At 37.6% G+C, this 16,542-nt stretch overlaps 1 protein-coding gene and 1 pseudogene across 1 annotated transcript in view; both read right to left on the reverse strand.

The window, feature by feature from the left end:
• Positions 1–16,542, reverse strand: part of NAALADL2 (N-acetylated alpha-linked acidic dipeptidase like 2) — a 1,445,704-nt gene that overhangs the window by 1,075,547 nt on the left and 353,615 nt on the right. The window lies entirely within an intron of this gene.
• Positions 3,728–6,023, reverse strand: LOC114052969 (annotated as a pseudogene).

Consider the following 16,542-nt stretch of genomic DNA (forward strand, 5'->3'; position numbering starts at 1 on the left):
GAAAGAAAGAAAGAAAGAAAGAAAGAAAGAAAGAAAGAAAGAAAGAAGGAAGGAAGGAAGGAAGGAAAGAAGGAAGGAAGGAAGGAAAGAAAGAAAGAAAGAAAGAAAGAAAGAAAGAAAGAAGGAAGGAAAGAAAGAAAGAAAAAGAAAAGAAAGGAAAGAAGGAAAAAAGAAGGAAGGAAGGAAGAAAGAAAGAAAAAGAAAGAAAGAAAGGAAGGAGGAAGGGAGGAGGGAGGGAGGGAAGGAAGGAAGGAAAAGAAAGAAAGAAAAGAAAGAAAGGAAGAAAGGAAGGAAGTAGGGAGGGAGGGAAGGAAAAGAAAGAAAGAAAAGAAAGAAGAAAGAAAAAATAGAAGAAAAGACAAAGAAAGAAAAAAACAAACTTCTATTCCCAACTGCCTCATGTCTGTACTTCCCCACCCACTCACCTTCCAACCACCACCACTACCTCTATCATAACAAACACAAGAAGGAACAAATTAGGAGAAAATCAGTAGGGATCCACAGTTTTATAATGCACAGGGTAGAATCTCATGCTGTATTAATTCTAGAAAAATCCCCAGTGGTTTGTTTCTCTCTAGTTGCAGGGGATTTATTAACTTAATTCATACCCATGAAATGTCAGAGCACTTTAAAATGTAAAAATGCTTGTATGAGACAAGCTGCCTTGAGGTCCTTTCTAAATGGTCAGCATAATAATGATCTGTGGAGGAGGAGGCCTCAAATAAATGAGAAATGATGTGTAAAAGGGAAAGAAGGCTTGGCCCCAACCCCAGTCCCATAAGGAAATTCCTTGTGCTGTAAAAAAGATTCTTTCAACACACTTTTCTTTTTGCAGACAACATGCGATTAGATATCTTTGCCTCACTAACAATAAGTGACATTTATATTGGGTTTCGAAGTACAATGATTCATGTTGGCCTCATACTCATCTTGTTCTGTAGGCAATGTCCAGATTATAATAACAGAGAGTAAGAAGAGAGGAAGTGTGGTACAGTGGGCAGAAGGCTGTTGCTAGAGTCAAGAAGACCTGCCATCAGTTCTTGCCTCTAACACATAGTCAGTCCACAAGCATTTAATTAAACACTGACTCTGAACTTTGCTAAGCACTGGAGATACAGAGAAAGGCAAAAACAGTCTTTGCCTTCAAAGAGGTCCCATTCTAATGGAGGACACCACATGTAAACAACTACATGCATACAGTGTAATTGAAAGGCAAGGTTGGAGCTAAGATGCTAAGAAAGGAAATCAGGAGGCAGAGGTAAAGAGGGAGAGCACTCCAGGCACAGGTGGCAATTAGTGAAGAGATACACGTCTAGAAATTTGACGTCTCGGGCTTCTGAGTAACTTTCTAACATTGTTGTTGCTGCTCCTTTGTTTTCAAAGAGGACCAGTGACATCATGGGTGACATCTTGACTTGTCAAGTTTCTACTTTTGGAATTCTGTATGTGGATGGAATCATCATTTCAGACCAAACACAAAATAAAAACAATGGATGGGGAAACTGAGTCTCAGGAAGGTTAAGTGAATTGCAGTCAGTAAGTGTCAAAGGTAGAATTTGAAGCCAGATCTTCCTGACTTCAGTCCAGTTCAGTACAAATCTTGCTACAAATTCTGGCCTTCCTTGACAGTTCTGAATTGCAGAGTTAGGGAGAAAAAAAATCAACACAATGGTTATTGCCAAGTATTACAGTAACATAACACTCAAAAAGAACGTTATAATTGCTTTTTATGCTATTTATTGTGGGATCCTAATAATAATTGCTTTCTAAATGAATAATTGCTTTCTAAATGGAGTGTTGGAGAAGCCAGAAGGTCTGAGAAATGCCTTTTTCACCATTTTAAGCTTGGTATTTCATCTCTACTATTGTGTTCCTAAATGTATTTTTAATATTGTAGCACAATTTACAAAATCTTGTATTTCATAAATTGTGACCATTATGTTGGTCTAATTACTCTGAAAATATCTAAATTTGACTTGGATCCAAATAAATAATATCAATATGAAATGGAGTCCAAGTATACGAATATCAAGGAGCTTAGGAATCACATTAACCTGGTTTAAAATGAATCCTTTCTGGACAAAGGATGCAATGAATGTTTATCACAAGGTTAGAATCAATGACTGCCAGACAGCGGGAGTGAAATCACCCAATGCCTGATGATGGAAGGCCATGTAACAGCCTTCATATGAAAAATTATCTTCCCTAGAAACAGGAGATTTTTGATTATGTGACATGAAAGAGGTAGGCATATACACTTTATAATGACATAGTAAAGATTTAGGAGTGAGAGAGGAAACTGTGTTCCTCAAAGATCTTTGATGTACTATTATGCCCTAAATTAGACTTGGAGAGGATCATCAAGAATTTAGATCACTAAGAATCCACTTAACACTGTAGTGGCCCAAAGATAGAGATCTAAAATTACCTCTCTGTTTTCAGCTGAATTATATGTTCAAAATCTCAGAAAACTAGTTAGACAGCAAAAGAAAAAAAAGAGCTAATCAACCAATAAACACTTAAGTGCTTACTATGTGCCAGGCACTGTGCTAAGTGACATTGAACACAAGTAGAAAAATATATACAAGTCTCTTTTTTGAAAATGGCAAGGTTTTTCTTTTCTTTTCTTTTCTTTTTGATGGTGGGCAGCTAGAGGAGAAGAAGATCTAGATGTGTGAGATATCATTGGTGTGGGGAACTCCCAGTGAGAAATTCTCTCTACCCATTTAAATCTGGAATTGTTTTACAATGTAGAGTCTTCAAGAACTGACTGGGGCACTGCCTGGGGTCATACAGACAGCACATTTATGGATGTCTTCCAGGTAGATCCAGGTACTCTTTCCATGAGGCCATGTTGTCTCTCTGAAAATGACAAGCTAGGAAAAAAACTGCTATACAAATTAAAAGCTAGCAGCCCAACAGACTACTTTCACCCTTGTCCCCTGGCGCCAAAGCAGCTCATATTCTTAAGACCCTGAGGAGGAATCAACCAACTAGCATTTATTAAGCACCTCCTTGGCATTATGCCAAGTGCTGGAGATACAAAGACAAATGAAGCAGTCCCTGTCCTCAACAAGTTTACATTCTTATAGGGGAAGACAACATCCACACACATAAGCAGATACAAAATAGGTATATATAGCAAATAAATATAGGCTCTTTTATTTATTTATTTTAGCAAAGAATGGCAGGAACAACCAATAGGGGAGATTAAGAAAAGCCTCATGGTGGAGATAACATTAGAGCTGATCTTTGAAGGAAATGAGGGATTCTAATACCCAGAAGTGAGAAGTCACCATTCCTGAGATAGGCAACAGCCAGGACCTAGGCAGAGATGGAAATAGATTGTCCTAAACCTGTTCTTCTTCCTTATTGCAACCTCCACTTGTTCCACCCCTCCCTGATTTCCCAGTCTACCCAAGCTATTCCGACTTGACTTTCTTCCTTTTGAAATCTTGATTCTATAGTTAATAACTTTACCCCTAGATCTCTCCCTCCACCACTTCTAAGGCTCAAGCTTGGATTATCCTCACCATCTACCTTCTCTCCTCCTCCTCATAAGCACATATAACTGTGCTGAGTCCGTAATATTTTTATGTTATATAAACTTAATTGAACCAATGCTACCAAGTCCTCTCTCATTGACTCTGTATCCTATGTCCTATACCAGTGGAGTCAAACTCAAACTATTTGTTCTTTCTTCTAGGTACCCATATACCCCTTCCTCTCAATTGAGGACCACACTTTCTTCCCTTGAAACAAAAAAGAAATAGGAAAAAGAGAGAGAAGCTTTCCCTTAGGAGCTCTATCTCCTCAGTTATGAAACTTCCTTTCATATCATCCCCCACTGGAACAAACGGTGTAGAACCCACAACCCACAGGTTGTGGCCCTCAACACTCCTGAGAGTAGCCTGAACCAGATTAAAAAGTAATTGGGAAATATTTAACAAAATAAATAAAAATACAAAAAACACAGGTAATTTTAATAGGTAGCTTTTCTAAGTCAATATATGCCCTGCAGGGACCCTTATGGATAGTTTGGTGGCCCCCATTTCTATCTGAGTTTGACTTCATTGGTGTAGGGCATAGGATACTTTTTTTTTTTTTTTTTAGGGAAGGAGGAGGTGTGGTCCTCCATTGATACCATGACAAATCAGAGTAGGGTTTTCTTTTGTTTGTTTCTATTCCTCCCCAATATTGAATGTACATGGATTGATTTCTGCAAATAAATCTGTCCTCCTCCCCCAACGTGCATTTGTTCTTGGGTTGGATGATGCAGGGTAAGGCACATTTTGCTGTATCTAGATCAACTATATAGTAATCATCAAAGTCAAAATGTTTAACATCTTCCCCTTCATATTCAATTGCCTGGAAATCCAACAAATCCTGCAAGACACCTCCAGTTCCACCAACTCCTCTCACAAGTTAGGATCTTTTTTGTGACTTCTTTGTAAAAATTCCCAACATTGCTCCAAATTACTTGTAATTGTTAGCAAATAAGTCTAGCAGTGGCGTACTCATGTTCCTGTCTTGTCTTTTTATCTATCAGGTTTAATTTCTCCTTTTTCTGTTCTGAAGTCTTTTCTTTTATGCCTTGGCAATGAAGAACATATCTCATTGTATCTAACTTTTCCTAATCAAGATCTCTATAGCTCCCATTTCCAAAGCTTTTATATGTCTTCAGCTCCAGAATGGTAATTCTCTGTGTCATGACTGATTTCATCCAAATATTGCCCTATTAGTTTCTTGTCTTGAATGAATTTCACATTGGACAGCCCTTCAGTAGTAGATAACCTAATTGTCTGATTGAATCTATTTTCACCACCATAGGAAATATCAACTAATTTTAAAACATTCAAAAGCAATCACTGGTCAAACATGTCGGATTGACTTAGTTCAATTTTGAAGTCAGCTGACCCTTCTGAAAAAAGATCAGACTCATTCACTTGGGTGAATAGACAAAACTCCACAAAAGTCTCTGCCAATTCTTACATAGTCGTGCCTTTTTCCATTTATAAATGAACAAAACACAAAGCAGATTGCTCTTCTCTATTGCGTTTTTTTGTGAATTCGTTCAGGACTTCTCTTGCATTTCTTTGGAGTGTGCCAAAGAGTGTACCAGTATCATCTAGTACAATAAAGTCAAAACTGCAATCATCAGACAGTTGTGGTATAAGAATCTCTGCATGGAATTGTCTAGTATACAAATACAGTGATGTATTGATTGGTTTGAAAGGCTCAAAGTTAATTCTGACTTTCTTTTCCTTTCCTTCTTCTGTTACAATTGACCCACAATAAACAGACTGTTTGGAGGTACTTTGTTACAAATGTTATATCTGCCAAGATTTAATGGTACTTGTATGAGACTTTATGTTGGACACCATTCCAAACTCATCTGTTCCATGGTCTTGACAAAATTTTTGATTTTTCCAGATTACAACATTCCTGTTGGCAGCACTGAGTTCATCAGCAATCTTCCTTCCTTCTCGTTCCCAAGGGCCAAGTCCTGGATGGCAGCTGCTTTTCTCCAGAATTGGCTATTCCCTCTCCTGAGTCCTCTTCTCTCTATACAACCTCTGGCTAGGTGATCCTAATTATTATTAGGTTCATTTATCATACTGGTGCAGATGACCTCCAGATCTCCGTATCTGGTCATCATTTCCAAATGACCAGAGCTGCAACCTTATATTTCCAACTTCTGGATATCGCGACTTGGATTTACACCTCAAACCCAACTTGTCCCAAATAAAAGTCATTACCTTTCCCCTAACTCATTTCTTTTCCTAACTTCCTTATTTCTTAACTTATTCCCTATTTATTTATTCCCTTATTCCCTATTTCCTAACTTCCTAACTGCAAGGCATCACCAACCTTCTATTCACTCAGATTCTCAACCTCAAAGTCATCTTTAACTCTTCACTCTCATGCACCCTTCACATCCAGTCTAATCCCCTATTCTTTCTCACTGACAATCCTCTTGACTCCAGCGCAACATACCTTGTAAGGCTTACAGAGCCACTCATGTCACATTGAGCCAAAATACAGTCCCTCGTTTCTCGTCACTTAGAATATTACAATAGCTCCCCAGTAGGACTCTAAGCCTCCAGCCCCTCCCGCCTCCAAACCATCCTCCATACAGATGAAACATTTCTCTTCCACAAGTCCAGAACTGATTGTCTCACTCCTCTGCTACAGAATCTTCAAAGACTCCTCAGATCAACAATAAAATCCATACTACAGTTGGCACCACAAATTCTTCACAATCTGGCTCCAACATCTTTTCCAAGACTGATTTCCTATGACTAACCTGATGTATCCAAACCACTCTATTTGCTCTTCTGTAAAACATTCCATTTTTGGCTTTCATGCCTTTTTGTGCCTGTTCATTAAGCTTGAATTGCTCTCCCTCTTCATCTCCACTTCATAGAACCTCCAAATTTCTTTAAAGACAGCTCCAGTACCATCTCCTACAGGAAGCCTTCCCTAATTTCCCAGATGCCAGTTTTTTCCCTCCCTCTCCCCCAATAAAACACACAAAAATAATTATATTTATTCTGTATAAATTCTGTATATTCTTATCTATGTAGATATTTTTTCCCTTAGTAGAAGTAAGGATCTTGAGAGAAGAAATTATTATTATCATTATTATTATCATTATTATTATTATTATATTAAACTTTGTATCCCCAGTGCCTACCCCAGTGCCTGGCACATATTAAGGGCTCAACACATGTTTGCTGAATTGAATTGAAAATAACTAGTATATGAATGAAATAATGCAACATTTCAATGGCAAATCTGTTTCAGGGAATTTTTTTTAACCATAAACATAATAGAAGAGCACCATTGAAAAAAGGCCAAGAAGAATCAATAACCAATACAAAGTGTTAAAAAGGGGAAGCCTGGCCAGCAGAAAGTCTCAAATCATTCTGCCCAAATAAAAATGGGATACTTAGTAGTTACATAATGGGATGCTTTGTCTTCTGCTTTAACATCAATAAATGGAATACTCTATCTGGTGGTATCATATCCTTTTTTCCTCCTAATAGAAAGCCATAGGCTTTCTTTTATTCTTTTGAAAAGTAATGGCACAGAATGTTTCAGGGCCATTGTGAACCTCCAGTTTAATCTTCAAAATTAAGTTAAAAGGTACTCTTTCTGCTTTAGAGCAACATAAACTAAGCACAAATCACATGCCACATTTGAATAGTATAAAAGTAACCCTAGAGTTGATTGAGGTAGGGTTAAAATACTGCAATTTTAGTCAAGTGAAAGAAAAAGTGTCTTATTAGCAGTTCTTTGACCTATAATTCACTATAGATTCTGTATAATTATCCAGGTTAAAAAACATCTTCTTTTATCAGGTTCACATATTTTGCTTATAAATGATTATCATTTGAGCAAAACTTATGGAATATTGTCTATACTTGCTTTCTTCACTTCTCCAACCACTCATTTCTTATAAGTTCAAAAGTGGGATTCTGACCACATTGATCTTCCTAAGGTGACCAACAATCTTTTAAGATTGCAAAAGCCTATGGCCTTGTGAGAAACAGGAGGAGAGAAACAGTGGAGTGGGGAAAATGCCACAGCAATTTCCAATAAAAATCTGCTAGCCAAAATGTACAGGGAATTAACACAAACCTGTCATGCAAAGATCTATTCCTCAACAGATAAATGGGCAATCAATAGATATATAGTTTCAAAAGATTTGCAATCTATAAATGACCACACAAAAATGGCCCCAAGTCAATGATGGTAAGAGAAATGCATAATTAAATAACTCTGAGTTTTCACACATCCTCATGAAAATTGTCAAAAGAAAAAAATAGATGGAGATAGTCAATGCTAAAGGGACTGGGGATTTGTGAAACTGACCAATTTCTTGATTTCAATTTGGAAATATGAATGAAAAGTGAATAACTTGCTCATATCCATCACACACAAAATAACCTTAATACTAGCCATATACCTTATAGAACTTGCAGGCAAAAAAAAATCCAGTATATACCAAATTTCTTGTTCTTTGTTATAGCAAAGAACTAGAAAGAAAATGGATACCCTTCAACTGGGGAATGACCAAAATGAAAACCAAAAGAAATTTTAAAATAAAACACTAGGATATACATATGAGAGGAAACATTATTGTGTAGTAAGAAATAACAACCATGAGGAATTCTAAGAAACATGGCAAGATTTGTTTGAGATGATACACAGCAAAATCAGGACTGAGAAGGTAATAAACACAAAGATTCTAACAATGCAAATGATAATATCATTAGAAGGAAGATGAACTCTTGAGTAAAAGAAAAAACTAAGGAAGGTCTTTTAGAAGAGATAATAAAACATAACTCATCCCTCACGGTGAACTTTCCCTTTTTCTTTGTCATAAAGGAGAATTCAATGTGGAATAAGGTGGTGGGAAATGATTGCAACATGAAGCTTCAATAAAATTTTAAAAAGATTAAAATTAAATCCAATTCACTCCATTCAGTCTTTATCCTTCTTGACCACTCCGCAGCGCTGGATACTACTGTAAAACTCTTTCTCCTGGATACCCTGTCATCACTTGGCTTTTATAACAATAATATCTCTTACTTCTATTCCATCTTCTCTGAATGCTCTTCTTTAGTCACCTTTCTAGCTCACCATCTGTCACCCGTACTTTAATCGTGTTTGTTCATCAAGGCTTTGTCATGGGCTTTCAATACTCAATTTGCACTTGTCACACACTAGGCGTCTTATAAATGCTAGTTGTCTGACATTTCAATGGCTTCTCTAGATGTAATTAACTCTATACTAATGACTTCTAAATCTGTATTTAAGATCTTTCTTGATATATTCTCAATATTTTTGATATATTACAAATCCAAATATCTTCCTGATCTCCAGTCCCACATTACCAAATGTAATTGGACTTTTTCATCTGGATGTTCCATCACTGTATCAAGCTTAACATCAGAGATGGAACCCTGCAGTTTTTCCTCTTTCCTCTATCTCTTCTCCAAATATTCCTCCTGCTTTCATAAGCACTATAATCCTCCTGCTCACCCAGGTTCATATTCACAGTTACCCTTTACTTTTGCTTCTCCTTTATCCTGCCACATTCAAAATGTCGTCAATTTCTCTAAAACTGCACAAACCTTTGACTCAGCAATACCACTATTGGGTCTATATCCCAAAGGGATCTTCTTTAAAGGGAAAAGGACCTATCTGTATAAAATTATTTATAGCAGCTCTTTTTTGGTGGCAAAGAATTGGAAATTGATGTGATGTCCATCAATTGGGGAACGGTAGAACAAGTTGTGGTATATGACTAATGAAATACTATTGTACTATAAAAATGATATTCCCACTTCCCATGTAGCTACAAAAATGATATTACTAAGGCATAGGTCTCTCAAAAGCCTTCACTGACTCCCTGCTACCTCAAGGATAAAATAAAACCTCTTCAGCCTGGCATTTAGGACTTTTCAAAATCCAGATCCAATCTACCTTCCTAGTCGTAGCACACATAACTTCATTTCATGCCCTCTATGTTCCAATCAAGCTGCAATTCTAGGTTTTCCTTGAATTCAGAATTTCTTCTTTTGTCTTTGTTCCCTTCTCTATATGTAAAATGCATTTCATCCTCATATTTGCCTTTCAGAATCCTTGGCTTCTTGGAAGGCTCAGCTCAGGGGGTGCCTTTCCATGAGGCCTTCTTGGATCTATGTAGCTGGTAACACTCTCTTCTTCCACAGAGGCCCTTGGCTTCATCTATTTGGGCACATTGAGTTATATCCTCGCAGCAGAATGGAAGCTCTTTGATGACAGAGGCAGGTTGAGATTGGGTTTATACCTAGGACAGTGCTGTGAATGATAGCTGCTTTTTTTTTAACTGTTGAAAGCCATTTGAACAAAGAACATTTATGCTAAGTTAAATGCAAAATTAGAAATACTGATAATTTTAATTTAATTTAAAAAGTAATCAATAAAATAAATAAATAAATAAATAAATAAATAAATAAATAAATAAAATAAATAAAACTTAAAACCTGCTCCAAATTTTGTATCTTTCCTAGAGAAACATTTTGTTTTGAGAAGAAAACATCAAAATTTAAAAACATTAGAGATTAAAGAAAAACATAGCAAATATTACATATAAATAATTTAGGAATTCTTTATTTACTTTTGATTTTAATGAAAAAATAAATCAGCTAACATTATTTGAATAATTTTGTATTATTTCAATAATTGTTTTTGTTTTAACTTTCATTCTACTTTCATGTGCACAATTGCAAATAAATGGAAGAAGAACTAAAAAAATAAACTCATCAGTAGGGCAACCTGAGGAAGAGACAGCAAGCAAAATTTGCCAGGTAAGTTAAGCCACCACCTCTACCTTGATCAGTATCTCCTCTAAAACTCTGATGGAGACACACCCCAGGACCTGAATATTTGGGTCTCATTGGACCACTGTCCTTCTATTAATCCTGCCTCTAAGCAATCATTGAAGGGAGTAATCATTGTGGAGGAGGAATCCACCTTCCTCATCACCACCAGTTATAACTGTGGGCCAACCTCCACAAATAGGCAAATAGGTCAGGAGCCCTAAGAGTGACATCACCCCACCCTCACCCCCAGACCATTATGGGTCCCACTTCTAGGCTAGCCCTCAAAGTCATCATGAGTATCTTACGTGAAATTATTCATACAAAGAAGGGACCAGGCACACCAACTAATTGCCAACAGAACAGGTAAGTGAGTCTAAATGAAGCATCAGAGCACTCCCCAAAGGAGAGGTAGGAGGCAGCATGTAGCAGACAAGTCAAACCGCCACCACCTTGGCCTCCATTTCTCCTCAGACTCTGATGGAAATCATTTCCCTGATGCTACCCCAGTAACATTGGGAATAGCAATGCTTAAAGCCCAAGTGCTCTCAGCCGCATCTTAAGAAACAACCCTTATGGAAAGGCAGCTAGTAACTGCTCCTAAAAGTGTTATAGCCATGGCTACAGGGGCCCAGGGAAGAAAGATCTTGTCAATAAAGTCCTTGGCATTGTCAAATGGTTCAACATCAGAAATTGATATGATTTTATCAGTGGAGATTATGTGTAAGAAGAGACATTACAATCTACTTTGCCTCTGTTCCCTAAGGACTATGGGATCTTTCTACCTGACTTACAGCTGAAATCTTCTATAGATGTAGTCTTTCCCTTTAGAATGTGAGCTCCTTGAGAGGAGGGATGGTCTTACTTTTCTATCTGTTTCCCTGGCACTTAGCACAGTGCTTTGCATATAATAAGAGCTTAATAAATGCTTCAATTCATTCATGCATCCATTCATTTATTAAGATTAAAAAAATCAAAATTTGGGGGCAGCTAGGTGGCACAGTGGATAGAGCACTGGCCCTGGATTCAGGAGGACCTGAGTTCAAATCCGGTCTCAGACACATAACACATACTAGCTGCATGATCCTGGGCAAGTCACTTAACTCCATTGCCTAGCCAAAAAAAAAAAAATCAAAATGATAAACTACCAAAGGTGAAAATACAAAACAATTAAGTGATGTATAAAAGAGTTTAATAAGGTTTATACACGCAAAAGTACTCTTGTGTGACACACACCTGGCCAAAAAAAAAAAAAAAAAAGACCAGTAGAGCCGTAATGGGCATGAGCACAAGGAGAATGGTATCACCAGTTGGTCCCCCCAAAGTTCTCTGTTAGAATATCCTGATGTGTGGCACCATTGCCCCAGGACCACTCCCTCAGGGTACTTTGACTGTGGCTTTTCATCTCTGAGGCTGCTATGTGGGTACATCCCTTCTCTCAACACAACTGTAGCCATGATCAGAATGCTCCAAGTGCCACATTTCTTCCTCAACTATTTCTGCCCTATGCAAAATGTTACACTGCTGAATATAACATGCAAAAAATTTACTGATATGTTATCAGTGTTGCCCATTGCATTGACCATGAGATTTTATGCTGTCTGATGTCATCCTCATTTGTCAGCGTCACACTCTTCTATTGTTTCTGAAATACTTCTTCCCATATTTCTTTGAATTCTGCATATTTGTCATTCAGCATTGTATAATTACAATGTACTACATTTATTTAGGGAAGAAGAAGAGAAGCATTTATTAAGTGTCTGCCATGTATCAAGCACTGTGCTTAATGCTTTATACAAATCATCTCATGTGATTCTTACAAGACCCCTAGGAGATAAGTGCTATCATTCCTATTTTATCACTTCAGGAAACTGAGGCAAACAGAGGTTGAGCAACTTGCCTAGGGTCACATGCTAAGGAAGTGTCTGAGGATAGATTTGAACTCAGATCTGACTCCAGGCCCAATGCTCTAACCATCCCACCATCTAACTACATTACTTATTCAAGCACGTCCTAACCATTAAACATTAAGTTTCCACAGTTTTTTTCCCTACTAGATATAATTAGAGGTACTATTAATACCATTATGCAGATGAGTCTTTTTATTCTGTCAATAACCTACATAGTATACAAACTTAAATGTCAGATTGTTGTGCCAAAGGGTTTTAGTTCAAAGAATCAGTTTTGATTTATATTTCTTTTTTTTTTCATTGTTGTTGTTCAAAACAGCTGAACTGTTTCATAGCTCAACTAGCTGTAAATGAATGCGCCATCCCTGCCATCACTGATTTTTTTTTCTTTCTGGCCTTTTTTATGGTTGTATGGGTGCCATGCTATACCTGAAGTTTAATTTGCATTTCCCTGATGATCAGTGATTTTGAACCCCTTTTCAAATGGTTATTGCTAGATTGTGTTTTTTTCTGAAAACAGCTTATTTAGATGCTCTGCCCACCTAACTTTTGGGGAAAAAAATAATTATTCTTGTGAATCTGTTCTAATGCCCTATAGATTTTCAAAGTCACATTTTTAGTGCTGTCTAGTGCAGATATTAGAAAATGTTCATAGGAATACTTAATTTCACAATAACTTATCTGAAATAATTAGTAAGATTTCAAAATGTTTTCATTACATAATAACACCATTTGCTTTTTATGACTTAACCTTACAACTTCACCTTATAATTTACTAATACAACTTAACCTTAGTTCAAATCTAGTCAGACAGTGATTAGCTTTGTGAACCTGGCCAAGGCAATTGAACTCTCTAATCATTGTTTCATCTGTAAACTGTGGGTAAAATACCTCACAAGGTTATTGTGAGGATCAAATGAAATCATTATGTCAAGCCTTTAAAAATCTTCAAGTGTTATATACAACCTGACTGTTTTATACACATATCTCAGAGGTGGGCCTTGATCCCAGAGCTGTCTTTCTGACTTACTTCACAGAGATGACTGCCAACCTTATGGGTCTAGAATGGAGCTAGATATGGAGAATGTTCACCAATGAGCAACCCTGAGGCCCTTTGGACTTCCCTTACTTAAAAGCACCTCCTCCTTCCCACTTCACCCCCTGTAATTGCTTTGATTTGATTGTGTGCATGTTATATCCCCCTAAGGGAAGGAAAGCTGTTTGAGGGCATCTTTGTATTCCCAGCTTTCTGCTTTGCAGTTAGTACATCACAGACACTTATGAGAACAGCTAGGAGTTACAGTGGGCTTGGAATCAGGAAGTCTCATCTTAAGTTCAAATGTAGCCTCAGATACTTGCTAGCTGTGTGATCCTGGGCAAGTCACTTAACCCTGTTTGCTGCAGTTTCCTCATCCATAAAGTGAGCTAAAGAAGAAAATGGAAAACCTCTCCAGTATCTTTGCCAAGAAAACTCCCAAAGGGGTCATGAAGAGTCAGACATAACTGAAAAATGCCTTAACAACAGACACTAAGTAAATAACTGTTGCATTGAACAAAAATCAGCAGGAAACACAAAACTTTTTTTTTTTAAAAGCTGTAGTTTCCCTAACATGGATAATGCCATACCCTATCCCAAGTAACCCATGAGGAGTATGGGGGGAGAATAATTCTTCCTCTTAAAAGGACTTTTGCTAGATTAAAAACAAACAAACAATCAAACAAAAACCTCCGCCATTTGGAGCAGACTGTACCAGGAAATGCATTTTCTACCTAATCCTTCCAAACAGCACCCTGTAAACGAGATCACTGTGTTAGGGTTTTGTTATTTTTCCCCCTAATCTAAATACAAACTCATTCCAAACATCAGCATCATTTCCAGATAAACAGACTGGATGCAAATGAAGTGCACAATACTGAGTGTGGTCATTATCAAGCAATGTAAATAGGAGCCTAATCCCAGCTGCCAAACCAGGAAGATGATTCCAGTAGCATAAATGCAAAAGAAAAAAAAAATCTTCCAGCTCAGATTGTATTGTGAATGGACATTTTTTTCTCTTAACAAAGGAGAGAAGAAAAAAGAAAAAAAAACAAAACTCTGCATGAAGTTAACTTTTCTCACAACAATCCACTAGATTGTTGCTGGCAATATTATCTGCGTGCATATTTTTGCAAACCTGTTATAAATTAGAGGCATAAGCATTTTACAGTCATAGAAAACCAATCTGAATAAGGCTCATTTAGAATAAGTTATTAATCTTCTTACAAAAGGGGAGGAGTCTTTATTTATTTATATATTTATTTGGTCATTCGTTATGTTAGCTTTTTTTTCCCCCCAATTGAACTGTATTACGAAAAAAGCATCGGTTATGTCAGAACACAAATGAGAATAAGTTTTTGTCCCATCCCAGAAATGCTGAACATTCATCTCCATTACAAAAGTACTGCATTGTTCATGTCTTTTGGGAACATCTCTATGGGTCAACGCCAGGCCTTGGAATGCTGGAATCATACCCGGAGCCAGAGGCAGGAAAAGGAGTGAGGCTGTCACTGGCCAGCCCAGGGAAAAACTGTGAAGGAGCAGTAACAACATAATCTTCTGTATCATTCTAAGGTTTACCTAGCATTCCTCAAACATCTTCCATTTAATCCAATTAAACCCATCAATAAACACTTATTAAGGACCTACCATGGGCCAGGCATGATGCCAGACAAAAGTAGAAATTGAACAATCCTAACCCCTCAAAGAGTTTACATGTTCATGAGAACCTTGTGAGGGTAGTACTCTAATTCTGGGGTGAAGAGGACATGGAGGCCTTACCTGTGATTTCATCAATTTAGAGAGTTTCCACTGTGGAGGCTCCCTCTACCAATGCAAAGTGGTAAATGATCAGCAAGGTGCCTGGGACGCAGTGAAAGGTAAAATGACTTTCCAGGATCACACAGCCAGTATATACGTCAAAGATAGGGCTTCAACCCAAGACCTCTTAACTCATAAGCTAACACTCTATTGCATGTTCTTTTCTGAATCTAAGCACTACAGGTATTATCAGTCCTTTTTCAGAGATGAACCAACTGAGGCTGGGAGATGTTAGTTGATTTCCCCAAAGACACACAGATCTGAGGTGGGGATTGAACCCAAATCTCCCTGTCTCCAAATCCAGCATTCTATCCCCTATGCCACAATAGGAAATCATTAGAATACAAGACATACGGGCCTTATCTGTGGCAAGCATGAGTGCCTAATAAATGCTTTTTCATTGATTGAGTGGTTTCCCAAGGTCACATTAGGTCCCCTGATACCAAATCCAACTTTCATCTCTCATATCATGTTGCCTCCTATAAGACCCCCTTTTCTACCAGAATCCCAAAGAATTTATCATTACTGGTCTTTATTTTTCAACTCAATTTACTCAGAAATCCACTTAAACATCCCTACTGCAATACCTTCACCCTGCATATGGACTAGAAGGCCTGTGTCTTTCACCAGTAAAAGACAGCTTCCAGTGTAGACAATTAGTTCTGACGGATTAATGATGGTTTCATTCTCATTCTACTCTGATTTTTTTTTTTCTGGATATCCCTAAGCAAGTCACCTCTATGCTCTTTAGTGGTATGTTTCTGACCAACTTTCTCAAAAAGTCATTCTGAAAGTAATGATTTTCTTAAAGAATGCACATAGCAAAAATTATTATTCCAGTAGATGGAGCAGAGGTGACAGCAGAGCTGCTGTGTGTTGGTTGGCCCAGAATTTATAGCCCACGTCCAGACACTCAGCAGTTCCTCTGAACAGAAATACACATTTGAGAGCAAAGTCTGGACGTCAGTGAATACTGCTCAGCTAATCACCTAATTTGAACTCACAAAATTCCACATCCTATTCATGCTGAAAGCAAAAACAACCCACAGCAAATAGCAAAATGATTCCTTAAAGCAACATTTATATTCCAGAGCAAGAAATTTGTAATTGTGATTTGTTTAAAAGCTCAGTGTGGTGCTTTACAATCATTCTGTGGAGTGGGGAAGACCAGAAAAAAATCTTACATGGCCACCATATGTGTGGCTACTCCTAGATCCTGCTGAGAGTGAAGGGCTGTTGAGTTGGAGATTTTCCCCCTGGCCTCTTCATGTATTGTTTGATTGCCTGATAGAAATTTATTAAAAAACAGATCAATACAAAGTGGCAATCTGCCACCACGAAACCCCTGCATGTACATCAGAGCCAGGAACCAAGATCACAGCTTTAAAATGGTGGCAGCAAG

The sequence above is a fragment of the Vombatus ursinus genome, unplaced genomic scaffold (genome assembly GCF_900497805.2).
Source record: "Vombatus ursinus unplaced genomic scaffold, bare-nosed wombat genome assembly UNPS02014810.1, whole genome shotgun sequence".
NCBI classification, from domain to species: domain Eukaryota; kingdom Metazoa; phylum Chordata; class Mammalia; order Diprotodontia; family Vombatidae; genus Vombatus; species Vombatus ursinus.